The sequence below is a fragment of the Bos indicus genome, chromosome 12 (assembly GCF_029378745.1).
Source record: "Bos indicus isolate NIAB-ARS_2022 breed Sahiwal x Tharparkar chromosome 12, NIAB-ARS_B.indTharparkar_mat_pri_1.0, whole genome shotgun sequence".
Lineage (NCBI taxonomy): Eukaryota > Metazoa > Chordata > Mammalia > Artiodactyla > Bovidae > Bos > Bos indicus.
The window spans coordinates 11514717-11520716 of NC_091771.1; positions in this window are offsets into that span (position 1 = coordinate 11514717).

The following is a 6000-nucleotide window of genomic DNA, read 5'->3' on the forward strand; positions in this document are numbered from 1 at the left end:
CAGCAAATTTGGAAAACAGCAGTGGCCACAGGACTAGAAAAGGTCAGTTTTCATTCCAATCCCAAAGAAAGGCAGTGCCAAAGAATGCTCAAACTACCGCACAATTGCACTCATTCCACATGCTAGCCAAGTAATGCTCAAAATTCTCCAAGCCAGGCTTCAGCAATACATGAACCGTGAACTTCCAGATGTTCAAGCTGGTTTTAGAAAAGGCAGAAGAACCAGAAATCAAATTGCCAACATCCGCTGGATCATCAAAAAAGTGAGAGAGTTCCAGAAAAATATCTATTTCTGCTTTATTGACTATGCCAAAGCCTTTGACTTAATGGATCATGATAAACTGTGGAGAATTCTGAAAGAGATGGGCATACCAGACCACCTAACCTGCCTCCTGAGAAACCTGTATGCAGGTCAGAAAGCAACAGTTAGAACTGGACATGGAACAACAGACTGGTTCCAAGTCGAGAAAGGAGTTTGTCAAGGCTGTATATTGTCACCCAGCTTATTTAACTTAATATGCAGAGTACATCATGAGAAATGCTGGGCTGGAGGAAGCACAAGCTGGAATCAAGATTGCTGGGAGAAATATCAATAACCTCAGATATGCAGATGACACCACCCTTATGGCAGAAAGTGAAGAGGAACTAAAGAGCCTCATGATGAAAGTGAAAGAGGAGAGTGAAAAGGTTGGCTTAAAGCTCAACATTTAGAAAACTAAGATCATGGCATCTGGTCCCATTACTTCATGGCAAATAGGTGGGGAAACAGTGGAAACAGTGTCAGACTTTATTTTTGGGGGGCTCCAAAATCACTGCAGATGGTGATTGCAGCCGTGAAATTAAAAGATGCTTACTCCTTGGAAGGAAAGTTATGACCAACATAGATAGCACATTAAAAAGCAGAGATATTACTTTGACAACAAAGGTCCATCTAGTCAAGGCTATGGTTTTTCCAGTAGTCATGTATGGATGTGAGGGTTAGACTATGAAGAAAGCTGAGCACCAAAGAATTGATGCTTTTGAACTGTGGTGTTGGAGAAGACTCTCGAGAGTCCCTTGGACTGCAAGGAGATCTAATCAGTCCATCCTAAAGGAGACCTGTCCAGGGTGTTCATTGGAAGGTCTGATGTTGAAGCTGAAAATCCAATACTTTGGCCACCTGATGTGAAGAGCTGACTCATTGGAAAAGACCCTGATGCTGGGAAAGATTGAAGGTGGGATGAGAAGAGGACGACAGAGGATGAGTGGTTAGATGGCATCACCGACTCAGTGGACATGAGTTTGTGTAACTCCAGGAGTTGGCGATGGACATGGAGGCCTGGTGTGCTGCGGTTCATGGGGTCACAAACAGTGAGACATGACTGAGCCACTGAACTGAACTGAAGTAACACGTGGAAATGAACTGTCCAACAATACACACATGCTGACAAAGTGACAGACTTTAGCAAGGGGGCCTGGGCAGAGAGCAGTAGTGTAAGGGAGCCCAGGACTGCTCTGCCACATGGCCCGCAGTCTCGGGTTTTATGGGAGTGGGATTAGCTTCCGGGTCCTCTCTTGCCAATCACTGTGACTCAGGGTCCTTCCTGGCGACACACTCATTTCAGCCAAAATGGATGCCAGCGAGAAGGATTCTGGAAGGGCAGATGGACTGGCATCTCCTCTCTCCTTTTAACCTTTCCCAGATTCTTTCAGTTGGTGGTAGCTTGTTAGTTCCATGTCCCTGGCTGGGACGTCCTGTTGTAATATAACTCACGCAAATGGCGACCATGGTGCCTGGCCAGGGTGAGCGGTTTCAGTGAGTGTTCCCCCTAATAGTCCACCTGGTTTCATCAGTGGGAATTTCAAGTCTATTCCTTTCTCATAGCTTATGAAACTTGGTGTCTTCCTCGGAAGGGATGTCGGTTTGGGTTCCACATGGCTGAGGTTGCCGAACTTGTTGTCTTGCCATTATGACATATTAACCTTGTTTGATACATTAACTGAAAATATATCACTGCCCTAGGAGTGTGTGAACATCTTGTCACAATGACGCATTTGGAGATCTTTTCCCGAGACAACGAGGCACCAAGTTAGTTCTCTTCTTTGGGCCACCTCACTAGTTTACCATCTTTGAACACGAGGATTTGATGAATTATTGTGCTCTAAATGGTGCTGATTGAGGACTGGATTCCTTTCTATAATGCTATTAAGTTCTTCCTGCTTTTGGTACAATTTCTGCTTTTCCTAGAGTTGTTTCATTAACTTGTGGATTTCTACTCATTGCTTTCACAGATTTTAAAAAGACTATGCTTTATAAACCAACATGTACTTAAAAGGAAGATACAAACATCCATATATATTAATAAACATAATTTTTGTGTAACTGCCTTTCTGTACATTTTATAATTGACTTTTTTCCTTTTGGGTATTGGAATGATGCTCATAGATGCTCACAGAATCACCCAGTTCAGCTAAGGTAATGTATACCAGTGGTTCTCAAAGTGTGGTCTCTGGACCATCAGCAGCAGCTTCACCTGGGAATCTGTTAGAAATGCAGATTCCTGGGCCGTGTTACAGACAGGCTGGATTGGAAACTCTAGGGTGTGGGCCCAGTGATGTGGGTTTTAACAGCTCCATATGTTTCTGAGACTCTCTCAAGTGTGAGAACCACTGATCTACATTGTCTATGAAGAAGATGATATTAAACTGTCATTACATGGCCAGGGGAGCCCACTCTGAGTTACTCCATGGCAGATGTTTTTGAAAAGCATCTTTGTAAACAGTAAGGCCTTACTGTGTAGCACGGATAACTATACTCATTATCCTATGATAAGCCCCTTGAACAGCAAGGAGATCAAACCAGTCAATCCTAAAGGAAATCAACCCCAATATTCATTGGAAAGACTGATGCTGAAGCTGAATCTCCAATACGTTGGTTACCTGATGCGAAGAACTGACTCACTGGAAAAGATCCTGATGCTAGGAAAGATTGAGGGCAGGAGGAGAAGGGGATGACAGAGGATGAGATGGTTGGATGGCATAACTGACTCAATAGACATGAGTTTGAGCGAACACTGGGAGATGGTGAAGAACAGAGAAGCCTGAAGTACTGTAATCCATGGGGTCACAAAAAGTCAGACATGACTGAAGAACTGAACAACAATAATGATAAACCATAATGGAAAAGAATATTTTAAAAATGTGTGTATATATATGTGTGTGTGTGTATAACCAAATTACCTTGCTTTACAGCAGACATTTTTTTTTAAAAGAAAAAGAAAATTAAAAAGCATTTTTGCTTACTAGAAACAGCAAGATGATCCAGATTCAGAGATTTGTTCCCTTTTCCCTGTTACTCAATAAACTTTTCTCCAAGAAGTCCTTTTTCCATTCAGTGAAGTTAGAGAACAAAATCCTGCTGGTAGTTATGTTTGCATGCTTCAGGAAGGATCCAAAGAACAGCTGCGGACGTCGGGACACATTCAGTGAGAGAGCTTAAATGTTCGATGCTCACACTGATCATTTTTTCCCATTGAACATGTTATGTTACTGGATTCTACTTACAGTATGAGGTTTTATCGAATGCAAAAATTTCCTACTATGTTGACAACATAGAACCTGCTTTCATTGATTCTTTTTCATGCAAGGTTACCCAAACTCTCAATTTTTAAAAAGTTAAACTGCATTTCCTTCTCGAAAAGTCATCTTTTCAAAGTATTTCAAGAGTATGAAAGTATCATCTAGAAAGAGAAGAGGATAGCTTTGTAGCAGATTCGTCTCCAAAGGGTGGGGTCACGAGTAATGTTACTTTTACTGCCCTGGGAACCCTGTAGCTGGTCCGCTTTTTTTTTTTTTTTAATTGAAAAACCTATCACTGCCTTATTTATATTTCATTGCAATTAGTATGATTATTTTGAGGTTTTCCCTACCAGAGGATTCTGGTAAAATCAAAAGGAAATTTTGTATTCTTCTCTCTATTTTTCTCCACATGTACAATGCTGGTGGTGTGTCTGCTAAATTTGTGTTTATTTATTCATGTCTTTCTTTTGTAAAAATTTACCATCTTAACCATTTAAATTTATTCATTTATTTATTTCGCTGCTTTGGGTCTCTGTTGCCACAAGAGTGATCTTCGTTACCTCATGCAGAGTGTTTCACTGTGGCCTGGAGGCTCTCTAGCTGTGGTGCGTGGGCTCAGTAGCTACGCAGCAAATGGGATCTTAGTTCCTGCACCCTCTGCATTGCAACTGCTAAGTCGTTTTAGTCATGTCCGACTCCTTGCGACCCTATGGACCGTAGCCTGCCAAGCTCCTCTGTCCATGGGATTCTCCATGCAAGAATCCTGCAGTGGGTTGCCATGGCCTCCTGCAGGGGATCTTCCTGACACAGGGATTGAACCCGAGTCTCTTACATCTCCTTTATTAATAGGTAGGTTCTTTACTATTAGCACCACCTGGGAAGTCCTCAGGGATTCCCTGGTAGCTCAGTTGGTTAAAAATCTGCCTACCAATGGGGAAGTCCCCATTTATTCATTTCTACCCATGTGAGATTTTGTGTTAAAACACAGGAAAGAGTCAACTGATCCCGATGGAATGCACAAAACAGTGTGATGGAATGTAGAAGATGGAGAATCCACTGTCCAGACCTCAGAGGGCCATCGTTTGTCACTTCCCATCTACAGTCATGTCCCCTAACCCCAACCCAGATCAAATGTTCATCTAAAATAAACCCTGGGTATTGGGGATGGCCTAGTCACTCAGACATGTCCGACTCTTTGCAACCCCATGGACTGTAGCCCGCAAGGCTCCTCTGTCCATGGGATTCTCCAGGTAAGAAAACTGCAGTGGGTTGCCATTCCCTTCTTTAGGGGATCTTCCTGACCCAGGGATACGATGTAAAAAAGGCCATGTTGTATGACTGTTTTTATTTGCTAATACATTTGTATTACAAAATAAATTTTGTAAAGGTAGACATTTTTAAAAGGGCTTTTGCATGCGTCATCTTATTTAAATGCCCCCAAAGCTAAAGACATCATGTTATTTTCTTATCTTATATTTAAGGAAACTGAAGCTCAGAAAAGTTCCATGTCCTTCTCATAGTACACAGGCAGCTTAACAGCAAGACAAGCACTGGAGTCCAGGCCTTCTGAACCCCTAGTTCATTACTTGCTCCTGCCCTGAACCAACTGCATCTCTGTGTGACTGTGTGGTAGTCATTTGCTCATTCAAATGCAAATGGAATACTTACCAGGCGCCTGATGCTGGAATTAAAAAACACCTCTACAACTTGCCACGCTGGTTTGGGTTTAAAAAAGAGTGCTAGCTCAATTCCAGCGTTCGAATTTCTTTTTTCCTCTGTGACTTTAAGGTGCTACAAAGCGCTGGAGAGTAGGTTTACGCCCATGTTCTTGCTCCTTCCCATAGAGTTCTGTTTGTGGCTTTAACCATTCAAATCCATCTCTATAATCAAGTTAGAGGCTTTGCAGGTAGCACAGTGGTAAAGAATCCACCTGCCAATGCAGGAGATGCAGACACATGGGTTCAACTCCTGGGTTGGGAAGATCCCCCTGGAAGAGGAAATGGCAACCCATTTCAGTATTCTTGCCTGGGATATCCCATGGACAGACTTTGCAACCCCGTGGCTATAGTCCACGAGGTCGCAGAGTTGGACAGGACTTAGCACAACTAAGCATGCGTGAGCATAATCAAGTTCGGCAAGTGGCTTACGAACGGGCAGTGGGCTGTGGGTATGTGGATGGGGGCAACATAGCTAGAGAGATCAGAGAAGGCAGGACAGATCTTGGTCCTGGGAGTGAACTTCTGAGGACAGCTGTCTCCTCTTTGTGCTCCCCAGATGGTGGCAGCAGAAAGTCACAGAATCTGGCACTAGGGAAAGTCCTGTCTTGAGACTGCCTGAGACTCGCTGTGTGTTGTCTTGGTTTAAAATCATATTAAAGTGCTTTTCTTTCTTTAGTTGTTAAAAGTTAAATGCATACCTACCTTATGATCCAGTCTTTTTACTC